The sequence below is a fragment of the Heterocephalus glaber genome, unplaced genomic scaffold (assembly GCF_053883595.1).
Source record: "Heterocephalus glaber isolate CG9 unplaced genomic scaffold, H.glaber_assembly_v1.0 deba00001662, whole genome shotgun sequence".
NCBI lineage: Eukaryota > Metazoa > Chordata > Mammalia > Rodentia > Bathyergidae > Heterocephalus > Heterocephalus glaber.
The window spans coordinates 13,196,886-13,211,538 of NW_028258403.1; the positions used below are offsets into that span (position 1 = coordinate 13,196,886).

The 14,653-nt window shown below is 40.1% G+C and overlaps 1 protein-coding gene and 2 non-coding genes across 4 annotated transcripts in view; 2 read left to right on the top strand and 1 right to left on the bottom strand.

Annotated features, from left to right (window-relative positions):
- The first annotated feature begins 3,194 nt into the window (after nt 1-3,194).
- Nucleotides 3,195-3,301, top strand: LOC147822349 (U6 spliceosomal RNA). Its single transcript, XR_015445824.1, has one exon. It is a non-coding gene; the product is annotated as a U6 spliceosomal RNA (small nuclear RNA).
- Nucleotides 3,302-4,226: 925 nt separating this feature from the next.
- LOC147822350 (U6 spliceosomal RNA) lies at nt 4,227-4,330 on the bottom strand. Its single transcript, XR_015445817.1, has one exon. It is a non-coding gene; the product is annotated as a U6 spliceosomal RNA (small nuclear RNA).
- A 303-nt stretch (nt 4,331-4,633) lies between these two features.
- The window catches only part of Akap6 (A-kinase anchoring protein 6), a 642,973-nt gene continuing 632,953 nt past the window's right edge, over nt 4,634-14,653 (top strand). For both annotated transcript variants that reach the window (XM_087197081.1, XM_087197084.1), the window contains exon 1: nt 4,634-4,861. The gene's annotated coding sequence lies outside the window, so the exon portion shown is untranslated. The remainder of the gene's footprint in view (nt 4,862-14,653) is intronic.

Consider the following 14,653-nt stretch of genomic DNA (forward strand, 5'->3'; position numbering starts at 1 on the left):
ATAGAGTGTCAGAAAATGTATACATCAGGAAAAGAAAAACTTGTATAAATACTTTAATACTAAATTTATTGAGACATCATGAGATTAATACAAGTTACCCTTGGCCTCTAAAATTACAAGAGGTGCTCAAAGTGGTGGTCATTAGCTTCCAGACATTTATTAGTGTGGCAAACTGCTGAAGTGTGTATATATATTTTTTGGTGGACTTTATAGTTTAAAAAAATTCCTAAGAATTTAAGGGCTGGGTGAGGTGGTTCATGTCTGTAATCCCAGCTACTTGGAAGGCTGAGGCTGAAGGATAAGAGTTCAAGCCCATCCTGGGCAATTTAGTGACTTAGTGAGAACCTGTCTCCAAAAAAATAGAAGGAAGTTGCTGGGAATGTAGGTCAAGCAAAGGGCGCAAAGGACCTGGCTTCAGTCCCCAGCAACTTTTTTTTTTTCAGACAGGGTCTTGCTATGTAGTTCAGACTGGCCTTGAACTCACTATGTAGCCCAGGCTGGCCTTGAACTTGCAAAAAAAAAAAATTCTCCTGCCCCCGACTGCAGAGTGCTGGGATTACAGGTATGCACCTCTATGCCCCGCAGTCCCCAGTAATTAAACAAAAATAATGTAAAATGATTAAAACTAACTCTGGGTAATCTTTTCTGTTCTGACTTTCAGCATCGTTCCAGTGGATATATATTCAGTGCTGATTTCAATTCTATTGTTGCGTTAACTCCCTGTTGAATTAAATAATATAGCTTTAAGGAGTTATCAAGTAATATATTGACATTCAAGGACTCCTCACTGGCGATGGTAAGTAGAAGTCCTGATTTTTAAATTTTATTTCATAGACTCTCAAATGCCATTATTGTGTCCTGTGTCCTGAGCTACATCTTTCCGCTAGCAAACGCAATAGTGGTGATTTAATTTCAGCCAATCACAACATCTACTACAAAAAGTTAATTTGAATTTAATTTGTAGTTCTCTGTTTAATCTGTAAATCTTCTTTGGTTTTAGAATTGTATAACAGCTGTAAGAATAAGGGGTTTATACCTGGTTTTCTATTCAAATATACTCAGATAACAATAAAAGTCATTTAAGTAACACTAGAAATCTATGAACAATTTCTTGCTTTAAGAGAGGTCATATAATCACCTGTGAGAAAATCTGTGCTAGTTCTTTTAACATTACACTGTTCAGTAATGCCATGATTCTAAAATAGTTTTCTTGCTATTTCTGTACACATCTGATATTTCAAAACCATTTCTAAATCTCCCTCCCAATAAATTTGATCTCCTGCTAACCTGCCCTTTTTTTCTGTATGTAGTAAACATTTTTTTCTCTTTTCAGAATATGAAATGTTTATAAGTAATCACCTAGGACTGTAATCTGACTCTGAAGGAATTTACAACTTGTAGGAATATCAAGTTCATGACTCTAATTCTGACGATTCTTCCAACTATAGATTTCTCTAACCATATATCCTTTACAACTGTTTTGTTGTACAGTTTTTAAGAAAATGAGAACATGAGTTTTGATATATTTCTTCAAGTTATAAAACTGAAGATCAACTTACTATTTCTTAATAGCTTTGAAGTCAGAAATAACTCATTTGAAAGGCAATTAGAAATATATCAAAGCATATTTTGTCATTGGGCCAATTAACTCAATGAGGATGTCATTTTTGCCTAATTTGGGGTGGATGAAAAGAATGTGTTTTATTATTTTTCAAAAGGTGAGAAAGAAAAATAATTAGAATCATAAACATAAGGATAGGTTTAGCAACAATCCCTGTGAGTTTTCTTTTCCTTTCTGTTTTTTCAGCAATATCAGAAATTCTTATATGATTATACACTTTTATTTTTGTACTTTAGAAAATTAGCAATGTAAAAAAATGCCCCAAATTCCTGATATTTAGCAGGTGTTTACTTCAAAATACTGTTACTAATAACCAAAACAAAACAAAAACACCAAGAAACAACAACAACAAAAAACAAAATACTGTGCCACAGTTGAGGGAAAGGAAGGCAACAGAATGAAAAAAAAAGTTATTTTGTAAATGGCATATACTGCACCTTATTAATGGTGTCACTTTTGCGAACCTCAGGCAAACCTTTGCCCTTCACTTACTTTATTATGAGGAATACTGTTACCACATTAATTCCAGAGGCTTCGATCATTTGGCTCTCATTTCACAACGTACAAGGCTATGATTGGAACAGCATTATTTTTGCTTTAGTTAAAATCAGGGATTTAACATAGAACTTTTCTTCTAAGGACCCCTAATCTGTTCATTTGTATCATTAACTGGCATAGGGATAGGGTGCACAGAGGTGTAAGGAAGTACATGAATGATTCTAAAGTTCAATTAATGAACCGTTGGATTCCTCATATCCTCCTCTTAGGCCAAATAGGGGAGCGTATTTCCCGGTGCTTGTACGACAGGTATCAAGCGGTGGTGGCTGAGACACCTGTGAAGAGGCGTGGCCCCTCGTCCCGGCTCCTCTGCCCTCGACCCCAGGGGCGCCTGCGCAGAATGGACAGCGGCCTTGAGTTACCGGGGGCGGGGTGAGGCGGCCCAGTCGGAGTTCCTCCGCTCGCGCCGGACTAATCAGTGCCTGCGCGGCATAGAAACTTGTCAGTGACACTCCGGATGCTGCCCGCGGAGCCTGGGGCAACCGAATGTGGTGGAGACCGTTCCAAAACTGGAGTCGAGCGGTCGAGCCGAAAGATTTGCCAGGATAGCTGAGCTCTAGGCTGACTTCAAAGCCTTCTAGCACAAGGACCTCAGGTCATGATGAATTATCGGGGACAAGTTCCTTATTTTTCTGTGACGGCCCGTGCTCGACCCAGGGTCCTAGTGACCTAGCAGGTCAACAGTTTCCCAAGCTCCCAGAGAGACTTCAGGGACACAGCCCACTTGTGGTGAAGAGGCTCCCAGCATGCTTCGCGACGGCCGGAGACTTCACAGCCGCGAGCCTGGTTTCGGCAAGGAGGCCCCCTTACCCAATATGCCCGGGGCGTTCATTTGCATATTCTAGCCCATAAATTCATCGCGACAATCAGAGCACCAAACATGAGCTTCGCGATTTTTTTTCATTGCATCAAGCTGTTCTAAATGTTCCAGGGTGGACAAGAAATCCGCTCACCCTAAGTACAAGATACAAGATGTTTCTCGTAACTTATATACGCTGCATGCAGAAATAGTAGCGTGCTCGCTTCGGCAGCACATATACTAAAATTGGAACGATACAGAGAAGATTAGCATGGCCCCTGCGCAAGGATGACACGCAAATTCGTGAAGCGTTCCATATTTTTGCAGTTTTGAGAATTTGCTGACTAGCTTCCATCAAAGTAGAATGGGAAATGTGAAACTGCTTCTTTTCACTTCGAAGATATTTATGTCAGGCAATCGATGAAAGGAGAACGGATCTGAGTTACACGTGGAATATTGTGTACAAATATGTCGTTAATATGTACCTCGGGAGTAACAAAATGTCTGTGTGCGTCTCCTTCGTTGAACTTAAAATTCCGAAATTGAGTTAAGGTCTTGTCTCTCCCAACAACACAAATTCGAGAGGGCCAGGCAGTTTGGCTTTTTTATTTTTATTTTTTAATTGAAAGACCCCCTGCCATATGAATTGCTCAATAGATCTTTACTAAATCACGGTTCAATTAATAAGTCATTACTAAAGGAAGCAACTCATTTTCTTTGGTGAAACTCGTCATCATTTTATATCTGTGTGCATACACTTTCTTTCACTCAGACTGAGAGCTCCGCAAAGGCAGAGATTGTTAAGGACTGGTGCTGATGCCTATGGATTGCTTCTAGAGCTCCAGGACCAACAGAATTCTAGCTAAAAGCACTTAGAAGATTAAGATCTGTTTCGGCAAGTCTTTTCTCTTCATGTAACCTCTGAGGAGTACTCAGAAATGCCGGTTTCTATAAATCGGGCGGATTCTGTGATGGGAGATTTGATTAGGAGAAAAGTTAAACACGTTTAAATTTTGTAAATGGAAATAAGCATTCAGATCCAGACACAAGGATTACTAAGGTATCTAAAAATAGTAGTAACTGGGATGGCAATGCCAGTTTGTAGAAGCAAGGACGCAGCCTGGGGCACAAGACTGGGGGTGGGCGGTGCACATAGCATTGTTTCCATGATGCCAATGAGGCAAGCCAAAAGAACTCAGGTCCCAAGCAGACCATGACCCTGCACACGTTTTTAAAACCTGAGTCGCACAAAATTGTAAACACCTCCCGAACTTGCGTATTATTCTTGCAGAGGAGCCACACTAATTTTCCCCATATCGTTCCAACTTTGGTATATGTACAAAGAGAGCAACGCCAGAGCTTTCCTATAGCAAATATATAAGGAACAGCACCCTCTCACCTCTTCTAATTAGGGTGATAAAGCCAAGTACAGTCCCAACCACCTCGGAGCTTTTAGGAAAGTTTAATGCACTGGAACCAAACTACGATGTCCCACGTTTGCAAGTTTGGTACTCTAACTACGAGGTGGTAATTGCTTTAGGTGGACCTGTCAGGATTACCTGTTGGGTGGGGATATGCAAATAAGCACCGGGGTACTCTGGGTAAGTAGCCTTCTCTCTGGACGCAGGGATCCGCACGGTGCTTTCTCAGACCTTCGCGCTCCGCCCGTGGAGCATGCCGGAACCGCGCACGGTGCAGTGGAAGGCCGCGGGACTGGGAGGCTCCCTGTCAGTGTGGCTGTCGTGGCGCGGGGTGTCTTGGGAGAAGAGACACCTTTATAGCCCGTCGTTTCACCTCTTAAACTTCCTTTCATAAGTATATTAAAAAAAAAAAAAAAAAAGGGAAAGAATTACCTGAACATTTTCACACTTAGAGAAGATAAGGTAATTTCTTAATATCTTTTAATATATATTCAGTTCACGTTCAAATTTTCTTGTCTAAGATGTCATTTTATAGTTAAATTGACATAAGACCCAAACAGGGTCCCACATAGTGTTTGGGTCTCTGTTGTCCTCTAAAGGTCCCCGTTCTATTTCTCTTCGTGCCACTGATTTGTGGAGGGAATGGGATAGTTGCCCTGTGGAATCTTTTGGATTTGACCCATGTCTTATGATGTGGTTTAATTTGTTTACCCATATATTTCTTGAAAATGCATAGTTAGATACAAAGTTTAATTAGATCCTGGTTCAATTTATTTGCTTGCATGCACAGGTTGTTGGTAAGACGCGTCCCTTCTATTGCGCCTCAACAGAAAACGCTTAATGTATGGCTGTCCTGGTGGTAGTGATTCCCAGCCTTGGCCTATGAGTATCGTGGAATCAGCAACTTGTCCCTTCCCTTTAACCTTCCATGAATTTTTTCACTTTACTCTTTTGGAATACAGTGATGAACTTTGTTCAGATAAAGGGTCTAGTGGTTAACTGGTTTGTATTTTGTTGTTTAACGTTTGGCTCCTGAGTTATAAGGATGTATAACCCCAAAGCCTCTCATAGCCAAGTTCTGTGCTCTGGAGAAGAGAATTGAGAAAATGAGACCAGGAAAAGAAAGAAAAATGGAGTGTTGATATTAAGTCTCTGTATCATTTGGCCTTGGGCCCAGGTACTTTGGGTAGTATAGTTGCTTGACCTAACCATTTCCTTTCTTAGGCTAGTTAAAGGTATGTGCCTCTGCTCAGAGGCTCCTCTGCTTAATGCTGTTCCTTAGTGCTGGGTATCTAGGACATACCTCTCCCATACTGCTATTCTTTAGTTACGTGTTTTTTTCTGTAGTGGATAAACAAAAATAGATTCTCTTCCCATCTGTACTCTTCTTGGCTTGAAAGTAGACTGGTGTTTCTTTTCTGCATATTTTCTGCATGTTGTTTTATGTCAGCTATACATGTGTAGGAAGCCTCAGTCAGTAGGCCAATACTTGAGGGAATATCGGATTTAACATCTTGGATTTCCTTACTGTGTTCTCCCATTTTTGTTACACAGTTGTCTTTTTTTTTTTTCCAAACTCTTTTCCTCCCCAATAGTTTTTTCCTCTTATCTCTTCCTTCCCCATCCTGCACCTACCTGCATCTACATTCCATATGTCACTAACTGAACACATTTACCCAGTTCATTTTGTGCTTTTATTATCATGCTTGTGTCTTCACACACTCGCACCATTGAAACACTACTGGCTTCAGCTGAACCCAAAAATATTTAAGAATTTACATGTGTGTTTTGTAAAACAATTTTTGCTCTTATTATCCTTGGCTAAATATGTATACATTTCCAGTTACTATCTTAGAGGGAAACAGTATTCTTTACCACATCTTTTGGAAGTCATATAGAAAAGTTACGGGGTGGGTAGCTTTTTAGTTAAATAATCTCTTGTATGCTTAGTTAAGATTTTACTCATTTGAGGCATTATTAAATTTGCTTTAGGAGAGATTGATTGATTTTTTGATTGATTGATTTATTTATTTATTTATTTATTTATTTATTTAAGACAGAATCTGGCTTTGTAGTGCAGACTGGCCTTGAGCTCACTATGTAACCCCAGCTGGCCTTGAACTCAACCTTCCTCCTGCCTGAGCCTCCCAAGTGTTGTGATTAAAACTGTGTGCCACCATGCCCAGTTTAGGAGAGATTAAAAGGATCTTTCTCAGTGTATCAGGGTTTTTTGGTTTTTTTTGTATTAAATTCTTTTATCGGTACATTGTGGGTATACAATACAATTACATTTCTCATTGGGAATTGTACCTTTACATAATGCATCTTGGTTCTTATTTTTTCCCCATTCCTAGCCCTTCCTTCACACCCCCACCCTTCCCTATTTACAAAGACTTTATTTCCATTTTTTCCATTTCTCATCATTTTTTCCTTTCCCTTCTTTCCTTTCCCCTGCCCCTCCCACTACCCCTACCCATTTGGACCTTTTCTTCCTATTTTGCATTATCGCTTATTCATTCTAATCATTGGTACATTTTAGGTATACAATATAATGACATTCATCATTGGAAATTTGCACCTTTACATAGCCTCTCTTGGTTCTTATTTTTCACCCTTGCCCAGCCCTCCCTTCAACCCCTCCAGTCCTCCCTATTTACAAAGATTTTGTTCCTATTTTTCCATTTTCTCATATTAATCCCATTCCCTTCTATCCTTTCCCCTAGCCCTCCCACTTCCTTCCCCTTTGCCCCTTTTCTTCCTATTTCACATGACCTATTATACATTTAGTCCTTATTTACACTTTCAGTTTCTCACACTAGAGAAACTATTTGGTATTTACACATGTGTGTCCTATTTATTTCATTTAAGAGTATTGCCTCAATGTGGATCCACTTAGCTATAAATGTCTCTAATTTCTCATTTTTTATGGCTGAGTAGTACTCCATTTTATAAAAAAACTACATTTTCTTTATCCAGTCTCCAGTTGATGGGCATTTGGGCTGTTTCCAAGTTTTAGGTATTACAAACTGCACTGCTATGAACATGGGCGCACATATATCACTGTGATATGATTCTTTTAATTCTTTGGGGAAGATCCCCAACAGTGGAATAGCTGGGTCAAATGGGACTTCCAGTCCTAGTTCTTTGAGGTATCTCCATACTGATTTCCACAGTGCTTGCACCAGTCTACACTCCCACCAGCAGTGGAGCAGGGTTCCTCTTTCCCCACAGCCCTGCCAGCATTTATTATTGGTTGAGTTCATGATAGCAGCCATTCTTTCTGGAGTGAAGTGGAATCTCAGCATTGTTTTCATTTGCATCTCTCGCATGACCAGTGATGTTGAACATTTTTTCATGTATTTATTTGCTATTTCTACTTCTTTGAGAAATGTCTGTTCATTTCAGATTCCCATTCTTAGATTGGGTCTTTAAATTTGGGAAGTCTGATCTTTTTAAGTTCTTTATAGATTCGAGATAGTAGACCTTTGTCTGAGGAAGAGCAGGTGAAGATTTTTTCCCACATTGTGGGTTGTCTCTTCATGCTGCTGGTGGTATCTCTTGCTGTGCAGAAGCCTTTTAATAAGAAGAGATCCCATTTGTTGATTGTTTGTGCTAGTTCACGGGCAACTGAGGTTTTGTTCATAAAATCTTTTCCTACACCGATGTCTTCAAGGGTTCTACCTAACCTCTGTTCCGACTGGTTCAGAGTTTCTATTTTAATATTTAGATCTTTAATCCATTTCAATTTTAGTATAGTGCATGGTGAGAGACACAGGTCTAGTTTTAATCTTTGGGAAGGTGAAGCCCAATTTTTCCAGCACCATTTATTAAAGAGACTATCTTTCCTCCAGTGAGGGTGTTTGGCTCCTTTGTCGAAGATAAGATGGCTGAGTGTGTCTGGCATTGTTTCTGCATCTTCTAATCTGTTCCACTGGTTCTCAAGTCTGTTTCTTTGGTGGACCATGCTGTTTTTATGACAGTAGCTTTGTAGTATAGTTGCAGGTTGGGGATTGTGAGATCCCCTGCCATGTCTTTGTTACCTAGAATTGCTTTTGCTATTCTGGGTCTCTTCTTGCTCCAAATGAATTTTTGGATTGTTTTCTTGAGGTCTATGAAGTATGCTGCTGGGATCTCAATTGGAATTGCATTAAATCTCTATAGCAGTTTTGGAAGTATGGCCATTTTCACTATATTAATCCTTCCTACCCAGGAGCAGGGGATGTCTGTCCATTTTCTGATATCATCTTCAATCTCTCTTTTCAGAGTACCATAGTTTTCAGAGAAGAGGTCTTTGATTTCTTTCTTTAGGATGATTCCTAGGTATTTCAGTTTTTTGGATGCTATTGTGAAAGGAATGATTTGCCCTATTTCTCTCTCAGTGAGTCTGTCATTGGTGTAGAGGAAAGCTATTGATTTTTGTGTGTTGACCTTGTAACCAGCTACTTGACTGAATTTGGTTATTAAGTCTAGAAGACTTTTGGTGGAGTTCTTGGGGTCTTCTATATAGAGTATCATGTCATCTGCAAATAATGACAGTTTGACTTCTTCATTACCTATCTTTATTCCTTTTATTTCTTTCTCTTGTCTAATTGCTGTGGCTAATGTTTCCAGAACCAGATTGAACAAGAGTGGTGATAGTGGACATCCTTGTCTTGTTCCTGATTTTAGTGTGAAGGATTTCAGTTTTTGACCATTTAGTATGATATTGGCTATTGGTTTTTCATAGATGGCTTTTATCAGTTTGAGGTAGAGACCATCTATTCCAATTTTTTGTAGGGTTTTTATCATAAATGCATGTTGGATTTTGTCAAATGCTTTTTCTGTGTCTATGGAGATAATCATATGGTTTTTGTCCTTGGCTCTATTGATATAGTGTTTTACATTAATTGATTTTTGTATACTGAACCATCCCTGCATCCCTGGGATGAATCCCACTTGATCAGGGTGTATGATCTTCTTGATGATCTTCTGCATTCTGTTTGCCATTATTTTCTGAAGGATTTTTGCATCTCTGTTCATTAGTGAGATTGGCCTATAGTTCTCTTTTTCAGTTGCGTCTTTCTCTGCTTTGGGGATCAAGATGATGCTTGCTTCCAGGAATGAATTTGAGAGTATTGCTTCCCTTTCAATTTCATTGAAGAGTTTAAACAGTAGTGGCAGCAGTTCCTCTCTAAATGTCTTGTAGAATTCAGCAGTGAAGCCATCAGGGCCCAGGCTTTTCTTAGTTGGTAAGTTTTTAATTACATTTTCAATTTCATTGGTTGATATTGGGCTGTTCAGAATTTTTCGGTCTTCTTCGTTCAACTTCGGTAATTCATATGTATCTAGGAATCTGTCCATTTCTTCTGTGTTGTCCATCTTATGGGTGTATAGGTTCTGAAAGTAGGTATTGATGATCCTCTGGATTTCTGCTGAGTCTGTTGTCATTTCACCCTTTTCATTCCTAATTGCATGGATTTGGGCCTTTTCTTTCCTTTTTCTGACAAGGTTGGCTAAAGGTTTGTCAATTTTGTTGATTCTTTTGAAGAACCAACTCTTGGCTTCATTGATTTTTTGTATTGTTCTCTTAGTCTCCATTGCATTGATTTCTCCTCTGATCTTTATAATTTCCTCCCTTGTATGAGCTTTGGGGTTGTCCTGCTCTTCTTTTTCTAGTAGCTTGAGGTTCAGCATCAGGTTGTTTAATTGGGCTTGTTCTGTTTTCCTAATATGCATATTCACTGCTATGAATTTCCCTCATAAGACAGCTTTCATTGTGTCCCATAGATTCCGATATGTTGTTTTGTCATTGTCATTTAATTGAAGGAACTGTCTGATTTCTTCTTTAATTTCCTCTGTGACCCATTGGTTATTCAGAAGTGTGTTGTTCAATTTCCATGTGTTTATGAAATTTTTTGAGTTTCTTTTGCTATGTATCTCCAATTTCATCGCACTATGGTCTGATAATATACAGGGGATAACTTCAATTCCTTTGCACTTACTTAAACATGTTCTGTGTGTGAGTATGTGGTCTATTTTTGAGAATGACCCATGTGCAGCTGAGAAGAATGTGTATTCTGATTTTGTGGGGTGGAAGACTCTATAAACCTCTGTTAAGTTCATTTGTTCAAGAGTTCGATTGAGTCCTAGTATTTCATTACTTATTTTTTGTCTAGTTGATCTATCTATTTGTGACAGTGGGGTGTTGAGGTCCCCCACTACAATTGTATTAGTGCATATATGACTTTTCATGTCCGTTAGTATTTGTTTTATATAGTTGGGTACACTAGTGTTTTGTGCATAGATATTTATGATTGTCATCTCTTCCTCTTGGATTGTTCCCTTTACAAGGGTGTAGTGTCCTTCTTCATCTCTCTTAATCAGTGTTGGTTTGAAATCTACTTGATCTGCCAAGAGGATAGCTACTCCTCCTTTTCTTTGGGTTCCTGTCACATGCAGTATTGTTTTCCACCCTTTAACTTTCAGTGTATGAGTTTCATTTTGAATTAAGTGTGTTTCTTGTATGGAGCATATTGTTGGATTTTGCTCCTTGACTCATTCTGCCAGTCTATTTCTTTTGATTTGTGAATTGAGACCATTAACATTGATGGTTATAACTGAAATGTATTGACTTGTCATTGCCATGAGCTTTTCTTTTTGTTGGGTTCTCCCCCTTTCCATTTAATTTCTTGTCATGGCAGATAGATTCATTCTGCTTCGCTTCCTGGCGTTGTGATCCTCAATGTCTGTTCCTAGGATATTGTGTAAAATTCTTTGGAGTGATGGTTTGGTATTCACGAAGTTCCTAAGGTGCTCTTTGTCATGAAAGTATCTTATTTCTCCATCCATTTTGAAAGATAGTTTTGCAGGGTACATCAGTCTGGGTTGGAGGCTGTTTTCTTTCAGGGCTTGGAATATGTCACTGCAAGCTCTTGTTGCCTTGATGGTTTGTGTTGAGAAGTCTGCTGTGATTCTGATGGGCTTTCCTTTGTATGTGATTTGTTTCTTTTCTCTGACTGCTTGGAGAACTTTGTTCTTCTGTTGTGTTTCTGGAATCTTAACAATTATATGCCTATGTGTAGATTTTTTTTGATCAAGGCTATTTGGAATCCTATATGCCTCACTTATCTGTATGTCAAGGTCTTTTCCCCTGCTTGGGAAGTTTTCTGCCATTATTTCTGTGAAGAGATTTTTTATGTCATCTGCACTCTCTCCTGTTTCTTCATTGAGCCCAATCAGTCTTATGCTATTTTGTTTTGCATCATCTAGCAGCTGCTGGATTGATTTCTCATGTTCCCTTATAATTTTGAAGCAGTTTTTCTTTTCCTTGTCACTAATTGCAATCTTATCTTCTATATCTGAAATTCTGTCCTCACATTGTCTCATTCTGCTGTGTAGACTTTCAATGGAGTTTTTCATGTCCTGGAAATCTATTTGCATCTGTTTTATGGATTCCATTTGTTTCTTATGTTGGGATTCCATCATGTTCCTCAGCTCCTCTCTAGATTTATTAATCATGTCTTGCACTAGGGGCACAATTTCTCCTGTTATCTGAGAAATTATTTCTGAGTTTATTTTTTCCAGATCCCCTTTTGTTGCCAGTTCAGTGGGTCCAGGTGGCTGAGTATCAGAGTGTTCCATCTCATTTCCCTTTGGGGTTGCTGTAGGTGATCTGGAAGTCTGGTTTTGAGACTTATTTACACGTTTTCTTATTTTGACTGGGGCCGGGGGCTGTTAGCGCCTGCAGGGATTACCTCCTCTGATCTGGGTGAGGTGGGACAGGGGCCGGGAGCAGCGGTAGGGATGGTGACCCAAAAGCCCTTTCCTGTGGGCTGGGAGCAGCCGGAGGGATGGTGGCCGGGAAACCCTTTCCTCTGGACCAGGAGCAGTGGGATCGTGGCCTGGAAGCCCCTTCGTCTGGGCCAGGAGCAGCAGGACAGAAGGTGGCCCAAAAGCCCTTTCCTCTTGGCTGGGAGCAGCGGGAGGGGTGGTGACCGGGAAGCCCCTTCCTCTGGACCAGGAGCAGTGGGACGATGGCTCAGAAGCCCCTACCTCTGGGCCGGGAACAGTGGGACTCAGTACCTTGGTCTGGTGGTCTGGTGTCCTCTTCATCTTTGTAGTGTGGAATCAGGTGGCTGCCTGTCTGCAGCGGGGTGATTCGGTGTGTTCAGCTCGATTCCGGACCTCGGTAGGGGATGCACAGACCTGCCTGTCTGTAGTGGGCTGATTCGGCGTGTGTTCCGTGCGACTGGGGACCTAGGTAGGGTGTGTGAGTGTATCAGGTTTTTTTCTTTTCTTTTCTTTTTGACACTGGGTCTCGAAGTGCAGTTTAGGCTGGCCTTGGCTTTGAATTACCTATGTAGCTCACACTGGCCTTGAACTCACAGTGATCCTCTGGCTTGGAAGTGCTGGGATTATAGGCATGTGCCACCATGGGCAGCATTATCAAATTTTTTTAATAAGAAAAAGGTTTTATATTCTGGAACATTTGGACTCTGGTACCAATAAACATTGTCGTAATACTTCCAACAAATCAGTTATCTTTTCTTTTTTTTGGTACCGGGGATCAAACACAGGTCCTTGCGCTTGCGAGGCAGGCGACGGAACCACTGAGCTAAATCCCCGGCCCCAGTTATCTTTTCTTGGTGCATTATAAAACAATGGTACATCTTAAAATCGATATCATTTTATTTATTTATTTTTTGGTACTGGGGAGACAGGCGGCAGCGGCACCACTGAGTTAAATCCCCGGCCCCAATAGCATTTTTTTGTTTTGTTTTGGTACCGAGATTGAACTTGGGTTCTTACGCTTGCAAGGCAGGCGGCAGAACCATTGAGCTAAATCCCCAGCCCGGCCAATAGTATTTTGTATCCAAAGAAATGTATCTTATTTTTCAGAGAAGAAAAATGAGGCTGACTTACATGTAGTGACTTTCCTGGGCAATACTTGCACTGGTCCTATTGTCCTCAAAGGCCAAGTCTATTGCTGTTTCCACTGCATCACTGTGTACAAAGAAAAAATAAGCCTGGAATTTTATAATAACATTTCTGAGTTCAAATTTGATTGTCAGCAGCAAGACAGCACACATCAATAATAGAAGGTCTACCTGTTCTTTTTATTTATAGAAAAGAAATATTCTGTGGTGTAACATAATTGAAAGTCAAAAACCGCAAGTCATTTCCTCTTTAGGAGTTTTACTCTCATTGAGAAGAAACGCAACTCAAATCCTTACATCCTCTTTAGCAGGGAACATCTGAATCACTTAGAACCACAGCACCAATGACCAGCTTAATCTGGTGTGAAAGTGGTGAACTCAAGCTGGGGAACAGAGGTGATCAACCTAGGCTTCAAGTTGTAATCACCTCAAGAGCTTTTCAAAATACAGTACTAGGGCACTAGCTCTCCAGTGGAGAGTCCGATTTAATTGTTCTGACTGGGGCTTGGGTGTCTGTGAGATCTTTGTGTATTTTTTCTCTTCCTTTCTCCCTTTTTCTCTTTCTCTTTCCCTCTTCTGTGAGCCCTCAGCCTTTTTAAGGTTTGCAGCCTTCTTTCTTTCCTCTCCATTTCCTTTTCCATCACATACACTGTGTGCTGAGTGAAACTTCTCTTGAATTCGTCACCAGGTCCTTTCCTTTGCTACTCTTGCCCTTTTATCGGCATAGTCCCATTCCTCAGGATGCACTCAATGGCTCCCCGGGACTCCTCTTTAATGTCCAGTCTACAGAGAACTACAAGGAGCTGTGAAAACATCAATCTAGGGCCGTTGATTTAGCTCAGTGGTTTGGCCGTTTGCCGCGCAAGGACCCGAGTTCAATTCCAGGTACCAAAAACAAAACAAAACAAAAAAACAACAAATCACTCTAGGTTTTATTTCTCCAGGACTCTGGTAGGTAACCGTATAAACTAAAATATGCTAGAGCAGTGTTTCTCAAACTTGCCTAGTGATATGTTCTCAGACCCTAGTTCTTACAGCTTCTAGAGAGTTGGCCTATGCTGGTCATCAAAAGATGATCTGGAATATCTTGCTGTTTGTGTTTTAACAGACAGTTTTCATGAAGCAAAATCACTCTCCTTAGGCTGGCATGAGATATTTATGTATGTGGAGCCCTTTCATTGTAACCACTTCCCTTAATTTTTAGCAGATAATCTTATGTTCTGTTTCACTGAAGGGGTAAATAAAAAGACTGTCAAGAATGAACTTCCTTAATTTCTTGTAATTACTTTGAATTTATCTATGTGTACATATCCCTGTTCCCTCTCTTTGTTTCAGAGCA